This window comes from Vicugna pacos, chromosome 17 (genome assembly GCF_048564905.1).
Source record: "Vicugna pacos chromosome 17, VicPac4, whole genome shotgun sequence".
In the NCBI taxonomy this organism is placed as follows: Eukaryota; Metazoa; Chordata; class Mammalia; order Artiodactyla; family Camelidae; genus Vicugna; species Vicugna pacos.
The window spans coordinates 31761163-31781697 of record NC_133003.1 but is presented as its reverse complement, the minus strand read 5'-3'; the positions used below and the strand labels follow the sequence as shown (position 1 = coordinate 31781697).

General features: G+C 46.7%; 1 protein-coding gene across 3 annotated transcripts in view; it reads left to right on the top strand.

The window, feature by feature from the left end:
• Positions 1-20535, top strand: part of CADPS (calcium dependent secretion activator) — a 414447-nt gene that overhangs the window by 348493 nt on the left and 45419 nt on the right. The window lies entirely within an intron of this gene.

Sequence of the window (20535 nt, the reverse complement as noted above, 5' to 3'; positions counted from 1 at the left end):
AAAGGAAACCTGTCCAACCCACTCCTTTGATAAAGAAAAAACACCAAGGCCCAGAGAGGGGGAGTGAGCTGTCTAAGGTCACACAGCCATGAGAAGACTGGGGACAGGAACCCAGGTCTTCTGCCAGCTTCTCCCCACCACTGAACGAACAGCTTCCTGGAGAGAGTGGGATTCAGCTGGCAATTGCCTGGCACTAGGAGGCAGATGGGCAAATGAGTGGGGAAGAGTTATAAAGAAGGATTCAGGGCACATGAGTGGGAAATATTAGATAATCTTTCATTCTTCAGTGAAGTCATGGCAATGGTGAAATGAGGCAGAATTAGACGCAGCATCTCTGGAAAATGTTCCCCTGACACCCACAAAAGATACCACTTTCTTTGAGTCTTCACTTTAGGCAACTGTTTTTATGGTCCTGGATTTGAACCAGTACAAACCAGAAAAGCCCCTCTGCTCTTTATCTAGCAGAATTCAATCCACCAAGCCGCTCCCCCCCACCCGCCACAACCCCCCACCAATGACTGACTTACCAGGGGAACTAGTGAAAGGTGGTCCGGCGGCAGCCGTATCAAGGACCAGGGACCAGGGAGATGCTCACGGGAGGTTGGAAACAAAGAAGACCTAGCACCTTCCTGCAGGAAGGAGCTTTCCAGCTGAATTTCTCATCCTCTCATCTCCCTTCTCGGAGACATTTTGCAGCCGCACAGCAGGCCTCCTGAAGTCCCCAGAACCTCAGAACAGGGGCTGTTGCTGGGCCTGTAACTTCCCTTCCTTAGTGACACTTCTCCCACACACTTGGCTCCCCCAAGGCCAAAAGCACCCACTTATCATTTGCAGCCTGTGTTCCCATCCCCGCTGGTGTTCTAGTGTTGGAGAACTCAGGCTGCACTTCGAGGTGGCAGGAATCTCTCCACGCGTGCATTTGAGCTCCTGCCCAAATTTCCAGGGGCCTCTGAAGACTTCCCTGCAGCCCATTTGTGTTAATTACCCCCGAGTGGAGTCGGGGTGTGAGGGCTGAGCACAGGCAGCCGGTATTGTGGAAAGAGGCTTGAAGTCAAGGATAAGAGAACCAGCTGTGGGTCCAGGGACCCTGGACAAAGGCCTAGAGATGGTGCCGACACCCTGGCAGGATTTCCTTAACTCCGCTCCCATTTCGGATTTAGTTCTTCAAGTATTACTGTGCACTTACCACGTCCCCACCTCAGCAGGGCTGCCAAGTCTGAGCCATGTGCTCTGTCCCCCAGAAAGCTGACAAGTACCGACAAATATGCCACCCTTTTCCCCCTCTTTCTCCTGCTGAGCGCCTCCTTTCCTGGGTGGGCTTGATTTCATGGTCCAAGCCAGACATTTTGGAAGACGTCTGCAGTGGCACAGAGCAGGCAGGAATATTTATTTCTCGTCTCCATCTGCATTGCTTCCTCTCTTGGAGAGGAGCTGGGAGGGGGGAAGGGAGGGGTAGGAGATGTGGCTTCTGCGTGCCAGCCCGAGAGGCGCCCAGGCGCAGCCCTCCTCTCCTCCCTCTCCAGCCCCAGCAGCAGTAGCAGCCTGGGATTTCTGGAGGCAGGCGCCTTTCGAACTTTTGAAAGATCAGCCCAGTTGGAAGTCGCAATTAGCAACTATCCGCCCATTTCCCCCGACTGCAAGATGTGCTTTTGTGTGGGTTGCCTGCTTGGAAGAGTCCCTGTCTGGTGGGTTAGCCTTGCGCTGTTCTTTTAGGGGGCCAAGAACGGGGACAAGCAGGTGTCCAGGTCCCTCTCCCAGCAAGTTAAAAATCCTTTCCTTGGTCCTATCCAGGGGTTACCGAATAGGCTGTTTCTGGAATCTGTTCATTCTTTCATTCATTCCTTCACCCAGGATATATTTACCGAGCACCTGTGTGTCGTGGATTGTGCCAGGTGCTAGAGACACAGCCGTGAGCGAGGAGGACATGTTCCCTGTCCTTTGGGAGCTCACGTTTAGAAGAGGAGACTGAATTTAAAAGGAAAGGAAACTATAGAGTGAGGGCATTGCTGTACAGGCCACGAACTGGAGCGAGGGAGGGAGACGGAGAGAAGGCAGGAGCGGTGTTCCCTCATCTGGGATGGCCCTGGCCCATCTCCCCAAGGAGGAGACATGAAGCTGAAACTTAAAGGGGCCGGCCATGAGTAAGGAGGAGGGGAGAACCTTCCAGACCGAGCAGCAGCCACAATGGCCATGTGGCAGGAAAACAGGAGGCATTTTTGCAGGATATTTTGGAAGGGGCATGAATGGGATTTAGGGACTGAGCGGATGTTGAGCGTGAAGACTCAGTTGGAGGGGGCAAAGGTGCAAAGTCTGAGAAATGTGATGTATTGAAGAGCTCAGCTGAGCCCTGTGAGTCCTGAGATCCAGTGGAGTCCACTGAAAAAAGACGTTGTGAACGAGGGGACCTGGGATGGGACCCCAGCTCTTCCCCCCGCCAGTGTGACCTGGAACACGGGACCACCCCTTGGCTTTTCATTCCCTTCAGTGTAATATGGCGATGGCTGTATTAGATGAACTGAGAAGTCCAAAATAGCTTCAAATCCTGTTCTTTAAGTGCTTGCTAAGTGCCTGGCACAGGGCTAAGTGCTTTAAATGTTTTTTTTTCTCCTTGAATCCTTTCAACAATCCCACTCCAACGAGTCTCTTCTGCAGAGATGAAACTGAGGCTCCGAGAGGTTAAGCCCTCCAGCGGGACCAGTGTACTCCCCCCCTGCAATCTCTGGGGCCTCCGAGGGAAAGTAAAGGTGTAGAAGGAGCCAAGTGCCAGCCCCGGCAGACAGAACAGGCACATCAAGTCCCCTGATGCCCCCTAGAATTCACTCCGGGTTCCCCCCACCAGTCAACTACACCCATGGGAGATGGTCACAATATAACATGGAAGCCACTCAGATCAGGAAGGATAAAGTGTACGTTAGGGCTGCCGGGGACCCAGCCCTACGGTATATCCAGTCTCCTAGGTCTCAAACTACCCTCATTCACCCTTTTTTCCTTTTGCCAGCATTTTAATTATTCTGCCACTTAGAAATGAAACAAAGTAGACATGCTTCTTCCTGCTGGAATCCACGACCGGGGTGGATGTTAGTGTAGATTAACCAGCAGCACGAACTGCTTTTGGGCAGAGATCATGATGTCAGGCCAGAGAACGAGACTGCCACCTCGGTCAAAAGCCAGAACTGGATCCAGGGAGTTAATTCACTTCTGTCCGCAGAGCATTTTGGTGGGGAAGCAGTTCAAATGGTACAGTGGGGTGAGTGTTGATGGTGATCTGTTAGCGTTGTCTCTGATGGTGTTCCATTTTCACTTTGGCTTCAGGGAGTGCCCGGCATGGGAGAGATGGCTTTTGATAGTGTGGATTGGTGATGGCATTGCAGACAGAGAAGTCTTGCTCCACCCTCAGAGGGTGACCTCATCAAATTATCAGGCCCTGACTTCATGAGATTCAAGTCTGTTGGCTTCTGCACTTCAGAGTAGAGATGCCTGCCTTGGACAGGAGCCCCAACCATGGTGGTAGAGGCTTAAATTACTGAACATACTATGTGCCAAGCACTGTGCTGGGTGATCTGTGTGCATTTTCTCATCTGAGCCTCACAATCACCCTGTGTAACAGATATGATTATCATCCCCATTTTACAGATGAGGGAAGTTGAGTAATGTGTCCAAAGTCACACAGCAGCTAATATTCCACCTTAGATTTATTCCTTTATTATCGCCAGAATGTGACTCACCACAGAAGCACAGAAACCCACAGACGAAGTCAATGAGTGACTTTTCCAAGAGCCATCCACTAACCGTTATCATTCCCGAGGGAGTCACCTGTTTTTCACATCCTACCAGCAAAAATATTTTATAATTTACCCCGCCAGCCAATCAGCTTTGCAGTAAAACCAAAGGAACAGACATTCAGAATTTCCCCACTTCCTTTATGCTATCCAGACAATCTTTAGCTTCCTGCTACTCCTTCATTCAGCACATGTTTATGGAGGACCTACTATGTGCTGGGCACTGGGGCCTTAGCAGTGAATGTGTCATATATCCCCATGAGGGAGGCATATTCTCAACAAGTATCTTACAAGCACTTATTCAGAGAAAGAGAAGTTGCTGCGGTGGGACCACGGCCCAAAGTGACCCAACCTCGCCTGGGAGGCCAGGGAGGAAATGGCATTTGGGCTGAAATCTAACAGAGAAGTGAAATTTCACCTGGCAAAAAAAGAAAACAAAGGGTGTTCCAATGTACAAAGACTTGGAGAAGAAAGGGGAGGTCTGGCAAATTCTGGAAACTGTAAATTCATTGCAACTCAGGGAAAGGCCAGAGCAGAAGGAAGGAAATGACAGGGATGGAGTTAAGGAGCTGATCAGGAGCCTGATCGTGAAGGACCTTGCCCACAGTGATGGGACTGAAGGGTCTGCCTGGGGACACTGTGAAAATGGATTTGGTTGGAGAACTTAAGAGAGGTCCTAGAGAGACCAGCTACCTGTAATAAGCTGGTGTTGCGTTTGTGATCTAATTTTGAGGCTCTGAGCCACCAGTGAAAGGCCAGGCTTATTTTGTCTAATGTATTTTGTTCCCTTGGACCAAACAAAAACACCGTGCCCTGAAATCCTCAGGAACTGTAAAGCACTGATCTGCCACACCGTCTATGGACTTCTTTCATCAGCCTCCCCCCAGTGTTTCAGAACTTGACATCCATTTGCAGGTCTAAGATGGATAATTTTACCACCTAGCAGGTCATCATCCTCATTTCCAGTTCATGCCCCGAAAACACAGCCGACAATTAACGTACCTGCCATCCAAGGCAACCCTTCAGAAGCTTTCAGAAGAAGGAAAATCAGCACCCAGAGGTGACCATGCCCCTTAATACTCTTTAGTAAACAGATGAGTGTCATTCAAAGTGACCATAAGACAGACACAGTATCTTCTTCATACTCTGAGGCGCTGAACTACAGGGTCACAGAAAGATCAGTTATGCAAGAAATACCTAATAAAGTTGTCCATGGCTTCAAACAGGAAATAATTGTTCTGAAATGAGAAGTTAGAGATTCTGACCTGACCTCCAGCTGCATGTGGCAGCTCATCACCAAAAAGTGAGAGGGAGAGATGTGACTGTGGAGCCCAGACCACAGAAACGTGAACACATGATTGAGCATTTGTGAGTCTCAGTTTCTTCATCTGTAGAATGGGGATGCTAATGCCCACGTCAGGGAGTCCATGGGATAATTAGATAGAAAGTGAGCGTCAGCCTTGCATGATACCTGGCATGTTGTGGGGGCCCCATAAATAGCCATTCTGTGCCTTATCTTCAACTTAAACCTGTAGGAAGATTTAAGTGACCGACCCTAGGGCTTTTGAGCAACAATTTTTCTCACTGATTCTGTCCTTAGTATAGCAATCATTTCTCCTAAGCAACCCAAATTAAGAGCCATAGCAAGGTCAACCTGAACTCTCTCATAACTTCTATTTCAGCACACTCTTATATTCAAAAATTTGATTCATCTATTTTCCACTAAGTTTAATGTACTTGTTAGCATTTTGTGCTTTGTTTTAATTCTTCAAGAACTTTTCATTCATCCATGGTCTCTAGAATTCATCTCTGTTAATCAAAACAGCTGCTTAACTGGAATTGAATATCCCATTCTATTTAAGCATATGTTAAATTTATCTCAACATATACCAAGGTTGTCTAGTTCTGTCTGGTTCTGTCCCTTACCAGAGTGTAATCTTGGACAGGTTAATTAACCTCTGGCCTTAGTTTACCGACCTATAAAATGGGAATAATAATAAGCCCTGTATTATGTGGTATTGTTAGACATAGAGGAAGGAGAAACATGTTATATACCTGGAATAAGATAAGCCTTCAATAGTTTTTTTCTGAGTATTGGTATGACTGTGGTTGTTACTGTAGTTATGGCACCAAATACTGAGTGTTAGAATCAGTTACTCATTCCGCCACCATGTTTTAAATGACTGCTCTATGTAAATTAGTGAGCTAGAGTTGTAGATTGGGAAAGACTTTTTTAAAAAAAAATTCTTATCTCTGTCATTGGGAAGTTGCTGTCTAGGGTGTATACGACAGAAGGAACTTTTGAGATGTTCTGGTTCCAGTGTTTCCAGTGATGGGCTCAGTTCCTACCTGCTGTTGAGAGCCAATTCGTTGTAGCTGTTTTCATGTCAGCATTGAGTGACGGCACATTGGCAGCTTGAAACTGACCAGAGTCGAAGTATTTGCACCACGGAAATTGGCAAACCACCAACCAGGGCTGCTCCTCTCCTTTTCCCCCTCCTCCCCTCTCCCCTCCCTCTCCTCCTCTTTCTCCTCATCCTCCTTTTTCTTCTTTACAAGAGCCTTTTTACTTGCCTGAGTGTTTTCCAAGCGTAGGATATGTACCGAATGGTACCTGAGATGATGTTTGATGCTACAGAAACTCAGTATTAAATAACACCAATCAAATTCTGAGGGTGCTACTTCTTTTTAAATTTTATTTTCATCCTTATCTTTCTATCAGGGAGAAAGCATCCACTGAGTGCTTACCTGCCTCTCACACTTGTTTAGAATTTCAGGTCTTCATGTGTAATGACCAGAGAGACAGAGACAGGGAGAGCCATCCTCCTGTTCAGCACCCTCGGCAGGCAACCACTCTACCTAGAGTGTAGTAACTGAATTTTGTTTACATTGTGTTTATTTTTGTGCTCCTCTTATGGAGAATGATAGTGAATTTCCATTTATGGTAGTGATACAACATTTCTTTTGATAATCAAGTATTTAAAAAGCAAGCCAATTTAAAGGAGAATATTAAGTCAATAAGGAACTATAGTACAGATGGCAGATGGGCAATAGCCAAATTGGGAAGGTGGTATTGATGCCAGAACTTTGGGAAGTTGTGATACACTGTAGCTGCCCCATTTTGCGATTGGGTAAACTGAGACCAGAGAAAGAAAATGACTTGAACAGCTCCTGTAGTCCGAGAACTAGATGTCCTGTCTTATCCATGGGTTTGTTTTCCCCCCTTTACCTAAGATGAGCAGGGGGGAAAGGTGGGGGGGGGAAAGAGCCCTCCCCACTGTGTAGCAGACCTAGGCTGGCTATGAGAGGCCAGTTGTCGCTGGCAGCAGTGATGTAAGCAGTCTACACCCTTGTGTTCAGGCTGAGGCAGCTGCAGGGAGAAGGGGAGGGCAGCAGGGGTGACAGGTGGTCCCTTCGTGCAGATGCATGACTAATTGAGTAATGACAGTAGCAGCCTCATTGACTCAGCACCCCGGCCGTGTGGAAGCAGGGACACGAGTGAGACATGGCCCTTGCCCTCTTCCAGCTTGCTTTCGATTTGGCTTCTTAGAATTGAGAGATGTTTCTAAGGCAAAGGAAAAACCCAAAAATGTCAGAGGTGGGCAGAGGCCCCCACTTATAATCGGTCAAAATAAGCCTTCCTCCCTGCTTGGAGATTTTTACAAAATTAAAACTTTCTAATCAGTACTTTTGAGTTTCTCCTAGAATGAGAGGATGGCACATAAAGAGACGCATAGAAGAGCGGCTCAGAGGGTAAACCCTGCAGTCCCGTGGACCCACAGTCACATTCCAGCTCCATGATGCTGCCAGCTGTTGGTCTTTTAGGAAGTCACTAAACCTCTCTGAACCTCAGTTTCCTCATCTGTAAATGATGATAATCATCACGCCCACCGCTGTGGGCGTGAATTACTAATAAGGTGCTTAGCCTCGTGCCAGGCACGTAATAAGCATACACCCATCCTTCAATCTCAGCAGCATGCAAAGGGTGGGTTTGGAGGAGCCCTTGAGCCTTGCAGAAATGCTCTGTGGGAATGAAGGGCTGGGAAATGAGAAGTGAGGGAGAGTGGAAGGAAAAACAGGTCTACTTTCAATCGGGCATCTGCTCAGAAGCCCCAGGGGGGAAGAGAGCTGAGAACATACACTTCCTGGACCCAGTCTCAGAGCACAGTACCCTGAGCAACAGGAGACGTGAACAATTCTCCTCGTTAATGAGGCTGCAGCGCCTAAGCAGCGCATGGAACGGAATGCTTTTGCTTAATAGAGATCATCTCCCTGCCTCTTGCCCAGCGCCCCAGCAGTGCCAGCCTCTCTGTGTTTAATGAAAGGTGGGGACTTCGAGTCGAGTGGTGAGATGGGCTGGAGAAGGTATTAGTGCCCTCATTACTATGATAATAGTTTAATCACAATCAATATTTATGAACATGCACAGAGCCGTGCAATCAACCAGCAGCCCCACACCTCATGTTCTTCCCTAAGGATGCTTTCCCGGAAAGCCTGGACTCTCTCCCACCTTCCCCCGGCCTCTTCTGCAGCTTTATTTACAGTGATCCTCAGAGGTCATTTCAGAGTAACCGTGACGGTTACATCAGTCATTACATACAAGGTCTTACTGTGGTAATGAGTGATGATCATCATGGTATAACACTTTGTGCTTTGCAAAATACATCCAAAAGCCATCGTCTGGATTTCATCTTCAGATTTTGGTAAAATAGCTCGTGAAAAAGTAGGGCAGGGCAGTTGAGGGTGGGGGACAGCAAACTGTAGCAGTGGATCCTCTGAAGTCAGATCCACCTGGGTTCACATCAGAGCTCTACTCCTCCTTAGCTGTGTTCCCTGGGGAAACATCTTAACCTCTCTGAGCCACAGTTCCTTCATTTGTAAAATGAGGAGACAAGTTCTTAAAAGAATTGAATAAGATAGTGTGAGTTAGGCATTCGGTCATTGGCAAATGCATCCATATTTTTATATATGACTGCGTATCAGATATTAAGTATTTCTATGTTGCCTATGAGAAGGCTGAACAGTTGCTTTTCCAAAGTTCGTATAGCCAGTTGTAGGAAGAACAATAGTGAGAGTCCAGACTTGGAATTCAATGTTCTCTTTCTATTATCTGAAAAAGGAAAAAAAAGTTAACACTGGTTCCATTTATAGGCAATTTAGAGAAATTTTATTTTAAAACATATTGAAGTGATGCTTAACGCTTTGCTTTCCAATGTGAATCAAAGTCTGAAAGCCAGTGTTATCTTTCTGCAACGGCCATCTGATGACCTATCCATAAAAAAAAAATGTTGGTGTCACAGTGGCCACCCCTGTAAAAACAGCGCTTATCAAGCCTGGCCCTCCTAAAAAGGCAAGTGAGGGGAGATGGCCCGACGGTGGGTGTGCGTCTACGCGGCATTTACCCGCTGCTGACGGGGGCAGAGCCCTTCACCATCGGCCGGAAACACCGGTGATCTTCGGCAAACGGTGAAGACGCCTCAGCCCCTCTGACGGCAGAGCTCTGGCAAACCATCATGCTGTGTATGATTCCAGATCGACTTCAAGGGTTGCGTTTTTCTCCAGGGCTCAGAAAGTGTTGGAAGGGGCTTACACTGTAATTGTCACTTGGCCCCAAGCAGGAGCCCCCGAGGTTTGCTCAACTGCTCACCCGCACACACAGTCCCAGTACATCCACCCACTGGCACATTCTGTCTCCCCCAAGCCGTCAGTCCCTCGCTTGGCACTTGCAATTTATTCCTCTTCCCAAGATGCACTTAGAGCATCCAGATTATGTATTAAGGGAGGGGAGAGGTTTGCTACATTTTGCTTCTCAGAATTATGATTTCAGTCAACCACAAACCTTGAAGAAGTTAGCCTGGAGAAGGAAGATACGTTCTTCCCGCCAATGCTAGAATGCTAAAAATTCCATCCTTCATTTTGTTCTTTTTGCAGTAATTGTGTTTATGCAAGAAAGAGACATACGTGGTTGCAAAACGAAAAAGCACAGAAAGACTCATAATAATTTTTTTTAAAAGCAGCAATCCCCTATCCCATCCCTTTCCACCCTCGACCCCTTCCCCAGAAGGGACCCTTCCAAACAACTTTGCTTTAATGTTCCTAGCTCTTAAGTACCATTTCTTCTATTGCTATTTCTTGATTTATCCATCGTAGAGATGATCTGCCTCCCTGCTGTAGTGGACAGAGCATCACCCTCTCCACTTCTCCTCCCCCTGCTCCTGTTACAGTTCCGTCGGCATCACCATTCCTCTCTCGGCATCCTTATGACTGTACCGAATGCCCACCCACTTGTAGTTCTTGTTCTCCGCACCCCTGCCCTCTTCCTTCCTCTGCTGCTGCTTCCAGCCGATCTCCTATTCTCACATGGGAACGGAATGACACATCTCTTCATTCTTCTCACTTCAAAAAATGTAATAACCTGTATTTATGCATGTCTCTGGAGTCTAGACCAGCAGTGTCCAAGAGGACTTTCTCCGGTGATGGAGATACTCTGTATCTGAAATTTCCACCACATGTGACTCATGAGTACTTGGAATGTGGCTAGTGCAAGGAAAATTTGCATTCTTAATTGTGTTCTGTTTTCATGTGTTTCAGTTTAAACAGCCTCCTGTAGCTGTCCGACAGGGCAGGGCCAGACCTAGCTTAATATACAAGTCTGACTCCCTAGGGCAAGCTGATTTTCCAGCAGAAATGAGAGTAATGGCTGACACATAGCCCTTTCTAACTATGCTCCAGGTTATTAACTGTTCCGGAAACTCAGTTAATAACGCAGTAACTCCATGAAGAGTGCTCTTACCCCCATTTTAAAGATGGGGAAAGTGAGTCATGGAGAAATTTAATTGTCTTGTAACTGATAGAGCTGGCATTTGGCCCCGCACAATCCAACTACAGAGTTTATAGCCTCCACCATTTCCCCGCACGGCCTCTAGTCCCCATTATAATGCCCGCATCCTTTTCCAGGTACTTCCAATCTGCTGATGGATGACGCGGTCATGTTTCTCCCATGTTATTGGCCTGAGTGATGCTTATCACAGGGGCTGTGTGCATTTAGATGTAAACCCTGCCCATCCTGTTTCCACCACATACACAAATAAAAAAAAAAAGCATGAAGACTGGAGAGTGAGGAAAAATATAGGCAAATAAACAGGATTCAGGACAAGTGAGCAGACTTTGCTAACAGAAATAGATTTTGCTGATAGAAGCACTGCTCCTTTGGCCTGTGATTCCAGGAGCAGTAATAGCTAACATGTGCCGAGGACTTCCCGTGTCCTTGGGCGTGTGTCACCTTCGTTGATCCTCACAGCAGACCAAAGAGGTACCGAGGAGAAGGCTGCAGCCAAAAGGTGCTGGAGTGTTCAGTGAGGTGGTCCAGAAGGAACACCGAAAACGGTGCCTGTCACAGGATAAACACACCACACGTCCTGCGTTCTTGTCACTCTGATATCCACCCTCTGGGCCTCGCTACATTGTCTGGTACCTGTGTGAATGCTCTTTATTTATCTCTAATCCCCCCCCCTTTCCCTGTTACTACAGCTTCTCCTGGAACCTCATTTCCAAAGCTCTTATTAATACAAAAATATTAGTAGTATTTTGTTGTTGTTGTTTTACTGGTAGAATATTTATAACCTTTTCAAGGTGTGGGATGTGTTCTCTCTCCCACCCTCTTCCTAGAAACTGCCTTGGGCACCATCTAAGAGTCAGATTGCTGGAAGGAATCAGGAGAAAACACTTAGCTCTATGCCCTATTATAATAAAGACCAGAGGCCAACACGTTAGACAAGTCATCAGTCAACCAGTTAACGATCAAATTAGGGTGAGAAATTTACATTTTGTGATTTCCCACCTCCCGCCCCCACTCTCACCCCACTGGCTCCCACTTAAGTGTGGTCTAAGGCAGAGGTCAGAAAACTTCTTCTGGAAAGAGCCAGAGAGTAAGTATTTTTGACTTTACAAGCCACATAATCTCTGTCACAGCTACTCAGCCTCTGCCCTTGTAACGTGAAAGCAGCTATCGACAAGATACAAACGAATGGGCATGGCCGTGTTCCAATAAAACTTTATTTATGGACACTGAAATGTCGATTTCCTGTAGTTTTCACATGTCAGAAAATATTCTTCTGTTTTTTTTTTTAGAAAATATTCTTCTTTTGCTTTTCTTAGACTTTTAAAAATGTGAAAACCATTCATAGCTCATGAGCCACACAAAAACATGCAGCAGGCTAGATTTTTTTTTAATTTTTTTTTTCTGAAGTATAGTTGATTTATAAGGCAGCAGATTTAGATTTGACCCACAGGTCATAGTTTGCCAACCCTTGTTTTATAAACAGTAGATGGGACCTCAGCTGGTACAGTCAACTCCCAGCTAACAGCAAGTGAGTTAAACACCGGTAGTAACGCGAGCTAATACAGCTTGAGTTCTTACTGGGTACCGGGCATTGCATTGAGCACTTGGCATGATGTCAACCTGTTCAGCCTCACAAGAACAGTATCTAAAGAAGAGATACTGTTGTATGGCTGGAGATAGCTCAGTGGTAGCGTGAATGCTTAGCGTGCATGAGGTCCTGGGTTCAATCCCCAGTACCTCCACTAAAAAAGATTTTTAAAAATAAAGAAGATACTGTTTTTATCCTCATCTTACAGATGAGATTATAGAAGCTAAGGGAGGTTAAATAGTTTTTCACAAGCTCATTCAACCAGTAAGTGATGGAGCATAATTCCAACCGAGATCTGTCTGATCCAAAGCCCCCATATGTCACGTGGATAGGCTCCCCTGCTCCCCCATCCAGGTGATCACTAGGTACGAAACGGCTTTAGAATGACACATCATTTTCACAATATCAACAACTTGATGTCGTGAAAGGACTCTGCACTTAATAGCCAGACCCGAGCTCGGACTCCAGCTCCACCACTCACTGGTTCACTTCTACAGAGTTGCTTAACCTCTCTGAACCTCAGAGCCCTCATTGTGAAGTGGGGATGGTAAAAGGAGCCTTTCAGTGTTCTACAGGGATGATTAACTGAGTTAATTATACATAAGCTGCCTAGCACAGTGCCCCATACTTCCACGCTCAATAAATATCATTGAGGATCAGGTGAAAATCAGGTGACTCATTGGTATTTTTATAGCCAGGAGAGCCAGGAATGCCCAAATCCTAGACCATCAAGCGACCTCCCCACAGCATCCTCCAGGGAAATACATGCAATGGAGAAAGTTAGGAGAATATGAGACCAAGTAACACCTTCCTGAATATCCTGGTTGTCTATTGCTGCATAACACGCTACGGCAAAGTTCGTGGCTTAAAACAATCTGTTCAGTTTGCTCACGATTTTCTGGGTCAGGAATCTGGGAAGAGGTTGACCAGGAGATTCTTTGGTTCCATGTGGCACTGATGGGGGTCACTTGCTTGGCTGAATTCAGCAGGTGACTGAGCTGGGCTGGGGCTGAATGCCTGATAACTTGACGGGTCTCCGTGTGCCTTACTCCTCCCCCATACGGGGTCTCATCCTGCTGAGCCTCTCCACATGCCTTGGGCTTCTGCTGGCGTGGTCGCCTCAGCAGAAGTGAGGAAGCAAAGCTGCCAGTCCTCTCCAAGCCTAGGCTCAGGACTGGCATAGGGTCACCTCCATCATATTCTCTCGGTCACTGCAGTCACAGGCCAGCCCAGACTCAAGGGGGATGGAGGAAGAGACCCCACTTCTCAATGCGAGTGGCGCACCCACACAGGGAGCAAAATGAGTGATGGCAAGCATCTCCGGCCACCACATTGCGGACTGGCTCTCAGGTCCATGTTACAATGCAGAGAACGCTACAGAGCCATGCTGGTCTCCAGGGATCTCTTTGTTCAGTGCTTAGGCCTGTGGAGCCAAGGAGAAGTAGAATCAGAGAGACCACAACCCGGTACGGGGCCAGCAGAGAAGAGGAGGTGGGATGGCCGGGGCTCTTACTGGAGGGTTGGTCACACACCTTATGAAACATTCTAACCATGAAACAGAGCCATCGTACCTACCTGTGCGGATATTTAAGCTTTAACATCCCTGCCCACTAGCAAACATAACCCATCCTGTGCCCTGGAACCTGAACCATCAAATCAGCCCTTTGGATGTAAAAGGGAAAGAGAATGTGAAAATAATAGCCAACATTTATTGAACACATCGTATGTGCCAGGCCCCATGCACAGGCTTTTACACACATTATCTCACGTCATGCTTTGCACGCACTCAATGAATGAATGAATACAAGTCACTTTGAATAGTGTCCTGCATGTGTTAAACACTTAAAACTATCTTTTTTATTAATAATCTATACAACCGGCCTGTGAGGAGGTAATGTCGTTATCTCTATTTTCCAAGAAGGAAGCTGACGCTTAGGGGAGTTCATTACCTGGCCCACGGCTGGTGGCTGACGGAACCCAAGGCCAGCCCAGGTGTCTGACTCCTCAGCCCACCACTTAGCTCTACCCTGTGCTGCCCATAGTGTAGGAAGGCCAGAGACCCTTTAAGATCTCACAGCAGCAACGAATGCCATTTCCTTTTGAATTGATAGCGCCCAGTTGCATTTTTTCTTAAGTGATTCCTTAAGTGTTGCAGCTTAAAAACCATCTTCAAGAAAGCGCTAGAAAAACCTCTACCCTGGGTCCTGAGTAAAGTGTCCCATGCTCAGAAATTCATTCTTTCAACACATTTTTCTTGAGCCCCTGCTATACACCAGGCCGTGCAGATGGTGGGGACAGAAAAAGAAGTTCTTACTCCTCTTAGAGCCTACATTCTAGATGTGAGGATGGTGACAGATGATAAGATTCAACGAATAAAGATAAAATTATTTTATAGATGGTGGTGGCACTCGGTAGCATGCTTACACACTGACCTGCTTCAACTCTCAAAAAAAAAAAAAAAAATCCAGACCTCTAAGATCCCTAAGTGAGAGAAGTGGCGAAAGGAACCAAACAGCATCGTTCTGTTTGTAGCAGAAAGTTCACAAGCCAAACGCTGGAGTCAGAGCTGCTGGCCCCTTGAAAGAGCGGTGTGGTCTGCAGCTTGTAGGCAAAGACTGAGAAAATCAGCTCAGAGCTCTTGTGAAGTCAAATAGGCAGGGGTGGAGTCAGCTTGTGGGGAGAACAAATCATTTCCTAGGTTGGCTTTTTCCTTTTTCTTTCTTTCTTTTTTCTTTAAGGGACCATGGGGAGAGAGGAGAGCTCAGGCAGTCACTAATGCAGTGGTATCTCTTCAGACTTCTTTTTTCTTCCATCTTTGAGTCTTACCCACCAGATTTCTGTTTGCAAAAAGGGCCCTAATCCACTTTTTTTTTTTTTGTCCATGCATTGATTTAATAGTATCAAACCCTGAGGTCCTCGTGGTCTGCACCTGGGTTGCCTTTTCCCCTAATGAAGCAAGAGAAGTGGTTTAAGCCCCTGCCGCGTTCCCTATCAAAGCGCCACAGTGATTAACTGAGGTCCCCTTATTAGGACCAGGCAGAGGGAAATCCCTTAGTCATGAGCATTGTGAAAAATCCCAGAATGGTGAGTGTTCAATGAAAAGATTACCTTTGGGCACCTGAAGAATAATGGAGGACCTCAATGGAGTAAACATTAAGCCCGTCTACACACGCTAAGTCAGGTGGAGGGTCGAAGTAATTAGCTGGGACATTCAAGCCAGAGAAACTGTTTTGGACCTTCTGCCCTGACTGCGGCGGCACAGATAATTATTCACATCTCTCCAGCGTTTTTCCTGGGGAAGCCATTTTAGGTTGTGTCCACACACACAAAGAAACAAGACTTTCAATGTGGCTGGTTAATAAAGGTGGTTTGGTAGGTTTCTGCTTCGGGGATGGGAGGTCCCAAGCTGTAACTTGCTAGCTGTGTGACTCTAAGTCCAGTTGCTTTCTCGCTCTTAGCCTCAGTTTCTTCAACTGGAAAATGGGAATGTTAATAGGACCTTCTGCAAACATGGTTGTGAGGCTTAAATGGAGCAAATGCCGTCCTCCTAACGCATCACTGGTCATGTAGGAAGCACTCAAGAAATGTTACTTATAGTTATTGAATGGGTTGTTGAATGGACGTGACTCATTCTGGGTGTTTGGAGGCATTGTGCATTTAGGCATCATCCAAGGAGGGGACCAGGAATCAAGGAGCTAATGCCTGTATCTCCAGCCCCTGATGCCCTGCTCTGTATCGAAGAATTGGTCTTTGCAGCAGGCCTATGACAATACGAAAGCTGATAGCTGGTTGCTCACTGACAGCTCGTCTCTCCTTTACCCTTGGTCTCCATCAGCCTCTCCTAGTTCGTGTCTCTTTTTTGAACCTCCCTTCTGAGAATTGGCTCTGTCTGGTCGAGGGGTGGGGAGGGGTGTTCACAGATACTGCTGGAGAAGGGGCAGTCTTTGTCCCACCAGAGGGGACAGTGAGAAAGCAGAGAGTCTCAGGAAATGAAGTCTGGCTGAAGTCACAGTTCTTGCCTCTCCCTTGAAAGGAATTGAGTCCCTCCAGAGAAAGGATGCCAGACCAGGTGTCTGGAGCAAAGCCTTCTCCCTCAACCTTATTTCCTGTGCCCGGGGCACGTGGCTTGGACCCAACGAGCAGTAAGGACACGTCGTTGAAAATAACAGAGCACCCTGGCTTGGGGAGCTGCCGTCTCAGTCACACCCTGGCTCACTCAGCCTGAGGGAGGGAGCGAGGTCTTTGCTTCCGCCTCAGTGTTCCGGACAGGAGTCCAGTGCCTGAGCTGTTCACAGAATTGGCAGGAGATCGGCCAGACTGAGAACCAGCTCAGATAACCTGCTGGTAACCTGGGGAGATTCCAGCCTCCTTTTTAGGGCGAGCAATTGCCCATGGGCTAGAGGTGAGCAGTGTCACCGTGGCCACCAGGACGAGGAGCAGGTGCTTTATCTACACCAGTAAGCCAGTATTTCCAGTAAGAGGAGGTACATTTGGTAGCTTTTACCAGGTTCCCAGCTCTTTTCTACACACTGAGCTGGATGACCTCATTCAGTCCTCTCCGTGTTCCTTTGAGAAACATGACAATTGTCCCATTTACAGAGACCGTCTCATGAGTAACGTGGTCAAAGTCACCAAGCTAGAAGATGGCAAAGCCTGACTTCACACCCTGCCAATCCTCAGCCCATCCTTTTAGCCACATCACCGAGCAGATTTCTTTTAAAGTTAGGAAAGAAAATGACACACCAACACACACACACTCTTGACAACCATTGGTGGCAAAAATGCGTAACGGTGAAATTTTACAAAATAAGGGGTGCTTTTTCAGGAATTTCTGTTTTATTCCTCAAAACAGCATCTACCTGCAATAGGTACTAATCTTGTGTAGGTTGTAAGAGCTCTTGTTTATTTGATCTAGACACAGTGCCTGGTGTGCGCTTGGATTTTCTGACCCTTGGCGATCATTCCAAACCCCTAGTGGGCTGCAAGGATCTGGTCCTTCCTCCCTACTTAAGAGTATGGCTGGCAAAAAAAAAAAAAAAAAAAGAACAACAAAAAAAAATAGTCCTGTGGATACTCGAAATGTGATGCTTAAAGGTGGCACTGTTGGCATTAGGCAGGGGTGCATTCTAGGGACCAGAGCTCTGGTCCTGGTTCTGCCTGTTTATTCATTCTGCTGCATCTCGACGTGTGCTATTGAGAAAACAAAATTGAACTGATGGCAGCTTTCTACCTCCTAAGGAGTCTAGCAATAGAGAACACAGAACAGGAAACAGCCCTAGAGGTACCCTCTCACATAGGAAAGGGCTCACATTCAGAGTATCTTACACACTTTCTGCTTGAGCTCCTCCAGCAAGGTCTTGACCACCAGAGACAGCCAGTGCCTGGCTGGACTGAGATAGCTGTTTGCACCTCTTCCTGGGGCCCTGTTGTGTTACTCATTCGTCCTGATTCTCTGCCCCAGAACCACCGTGATCGAATTCAGTCCTTCTACATTGAAGGTCCTTGATTAACTACACGAAGATGATCATTTTCTTTGCCATTATCCCTTCCTTTTCCAGGCAAGTTGCCGTCTCATTTACTCTCCTTGTAGAAGGCACTTCCAGATAGCCCTGTAAACTCAACATCATTCTTGAAGTTCGATGGCACATCTTTCTAAGTAATAATAGGGCTATAATTTACTCTGAGCTGTTTTCACCTTTCATTATAGCAACTAACAAACTGAAGGCCACTGCAGATAGGAGAGGGGATGGTTTGGGTCATGACATAGAGCTTGCCTCGTCTTCCCAAACTGCTTTGACAGGAATCGACTTTGACTGGTGTCATTCTCTCTGGGTTGGAACCACATGTTAGTGGTAAGAGTAGGCGTGTTTAAAGGTTGATCATTTCAGCTGTAGCAAAACTCCTACCAACTGCCAAGCAGCAACTCTGCAAAGGAGGCAATCTGTAGCTGAGAAGCATTATTTTGTCAACATGTGCCCTGACCACTGATGCTTAAATTCCTCATACTTTCTGCCATAGGTGAGGAGATCAGGAGGTCGAAAGGGAAAATTGGGGGCGCAGGAGACCCACGTGTGAGTCCAGGCTTCTCTGCCTTCTGGCTCAGATCATGAGCAAATAAGTTCTTAAATTCTGTGAGTTTTAGTAGTCTCAGTCATAAATAGATACGACTAACAGCCCCCCTTTTGCCAGGTGGCTTAAAGAAGGAACTCTTCCTAAAAGTGCTCTGCAAAGTGAAAAACATCATACAAATGTTACATATTAATGTACACGGAGGAGACGTGAAAGGAAAGACACTTTCTTGCTCAAACTAAATTCTAGACCAGGAATAAAGAGGAGAGATTTGGGGCTAGGAATCACTTAGTAACAAGTTAATTATGCAAAATCTAGAAAGCTTTCCAGGTAGCCCCTTAACGTCCCAGAGGGTTTCTTTTACCCACCAGCCGTTGCAGCCATCCAGCTATGTACGCAATGATGCTGACTTTCAGACCGTATCATAAAGTGGCTTTTCCATCCGGTCTCCTTGTTCTTCAGTCATCCTGAAACGATCCCTGGTCACTAGCTTCTTCTCCTTCCTTCCTTCTACAAATTTTTCCTGAATGCCCTTTCTAAGCCAAGTACCAAGTAAGCCACCAGGGAGACAGCCATGGGCAAGACATGACAGTCCGCGGGAGACAGGCATTGCACAAAAATTACTGAATTGCAGTTGCAATCGGTGCTGCCAAGAAAAGAAAATGTTGAGTTCTCAGAGAACCTGTAACAGGAGAATGTAAGGATCATCTTGGGTGTTGGCGATGATTCCAGGAGATAGAGTGCGTTGCCCTTGCAATAATTAACTAATCAATGTGCGTTCCACCCTTTCAACTTTAGGACACATGTTCTTACATGTTCTGTCACTTGATGGGCTCTCACATCAGCCCTACAAAGTACACAGTGTTCTCACCCTGTTCCAGAAGTCAAGAAACCCAGGCAAAGTGATGATTCCCAAGGTCAACTCGTTCTGTCCCTTACAGAATTTTTGACTCTAAATCCTGGGCTCTTTCCACCCCACTCATTGGCTCACTGGCTTCTCTTTCTTGAGAGTTGACATTTTGGGAAAAGTGACTTTGAGAAAAAAAAAGATCAGCAGGGGAAAACACTCACCTTTCCTGGGAGACACGTGGGTGGAGAGTCCCGAGGTTGGTCTCAGTCACGTGGCAAGAGGAAGCCCACTGAGATGTGAAAAGACATCCTACGTGCTTGGTGTGCGTTGCAGTCTTCACAGTTGCCCACAGAACTGAAAACCCTCTCTGACCCCATAGGTGGACCCTGAAGTCTTACCTGTGCCTAGAGGAACAGGTGTGACCTCTGTCAAAATGAAACACACAGAATATCAGTCACCTTTCCTGTAGGAAACCTAGCTATTCATTGACTTCTCACAGCATCCAGAGTCCCCTCGATTTACATGTGAATTGATCCTCAGAGCCTCCATCTGTTCCCTGCTTCCTGTGTCCTAGGACTCTGTGTGCATTCACCCTTGTATGGACCTGCTGAAACAGGCATCTGTTTGCATCTGCATTGTGCAGATGAGATAACTCAGGCTCAGAGAGATGAAGTAACTTGCCCAAGGTCACACAGCTTGTAAATTGGAGAGCCAGGATTGGAACCCAGATCTGACTCCAAATTCCATGCTCTCACACACTCTGTTCTACCACACTCCCTCCCCCAAAACTAAAATTAAATTTCAGACCCACTTCCTGCACTTCCCTTCTGGGGTTTCTAGTATTTAAAACCAGGAGAGGCTGCAACAGCCTCGGGCCAGTTTTGAAAGACTCCCACCCACAGACATCCATCCCCCTCTGGGCTAAGGGTGCCCACCCACCACATCCCCTCCTCTTGAAGAGAGGAAAGGGAAACTGAGAACTCAAGGATTCATTTAGGACCAACCTGCAGCCAAATTACACAAAGACCCCAAGGTACAAGAAGTGACAATGGCCTTAGTTGCTTTGCTAGACTAGTGAGCCCTCGCTAATCGGTTTGGGTTTAGCTACAGTCATTTTTCTCCCTTTTAAAGGGAGGGAGGAAAATGCAAATCTCTCACGGCAGCTCCAGAATTTCAGTCAGTAAAACTTTGCTCTTTCCCTCTCCTCTTCTCCCTCCCTCCCTCCCTCCCTCTCTCTCTCTCTTTCTCTCCAAAGAAGTGGTTCTGGCTTGTGGGGGGGAAAAATAGCAAACAGATTTTAGTTTTTTAGTACCTTTCTGTGTTTCCCGGTCAACTCCGTGTGCCAGCATATTGTCCTAACTCTGACGGTGACACAGCATTGAGCTGTGAATAATTAAACATAAACACC